The 804-nt window shown below is 37.3% G+C and overlaps 1 protein-coding gene across 2 annotated transcripts in view; it reads right to left on the bottom strand.

Annotated features, from left to right (window-relative positions):
* Positions 1-248: 248 nt before the first annotated feature.
* The window catches only part of gpank1 (G patch domain and ankyrin repeats 1), a 7,592-nt gene continuing 7,036 nt past the window's right edge, over positions 249-804 (bottom strand). For both annotated transcript variants that reach the window (XM_035535071.2, XM_035535072.2), the window contains exon 5: positions 249-804. This exon is cut by the window's right edge and continues 1,670 nt beyond it. The gene's annotated coding sequence lies outside the window, so the exon portion shown is untranslated.

Genomic DNA, 804 nt, shown 5'->3' with positions numbered 1-804 from the left:
AGTGGTTTTAATGTCATGGCTTATCTGTGTATATATATATATATATATATATATTACACACACACACACACACACACACACACACACACACACACACACACACACACACACACACACACACACACACACACACACACACACATTATAAAAGTACTTTAATAGCATATTAATAGGCTGTGGTCCCTGAAGGTCCGTGAACCAGTGAGTTGGGATGCACAACTTTGTTGTGGTATAAATCGAGTAAAATGTATTAACACAAGAGTCATATTCCTTTCATTGGAATAGAAAGAAAAGAACAGAGTACAACAAGCTTTAGAATTAGCTCAACTACTAGAATTACAGAATTCTCTGCAGTTCTACATTTCTCGATAAAATCACATGATCATATTTCAAAGTACTTTAAAAACAACAATCTGGCAACTCTCTGCAGACACTTATGCATTCAGAGTATGTGGGACATGCCTGGGCATGTCCTTACAGACATTAAGGGCCAACGTGACACAGCACATTCTCCTGTTTCAACAAAATGTAGGTGATCTGGTTTTTCAAACGAACAATGAGGTAGCTCACTGAACTAAAGTCGGACAGGTGAGCCGTGGCCACCACCCTTCTACCCAAAGCTGCTCTCATGTTCTTGATTCTCACCCCACACATTTCCTAAATGTGTTTAAGAACTTTGTATAGGGATCTTAATAATCTGTTGAATACAGTTCACTTATCTAAACACCTTTCATATTTAATCCACAACACAGTATCAATATATAATCCCATGGATAAACAGCTTTTCCTTATCTTTATTAAAAG

Source organism: Electrophorus electricus, chromosome 18 (assembly GCF_041902795.1).
Source record: "Electrophorus electricus isolate QZ-2024a chromosome 18, ASM4190279v1, whole genome shotgun sequence".
Classification (NCBI taxonomy): domain Eukaryota; kingdom Metazoa; phylum Chordata; class Actinopteri; order Gymnotiformes; family Gymnotidae; genus Electrophorus; species Electrophorus electricus.
The sequence above is the reverse complement of the archived record's forward strand: the minus strand, read 5'-3'. Positions and strand labels throughout refer to the sequence as shown.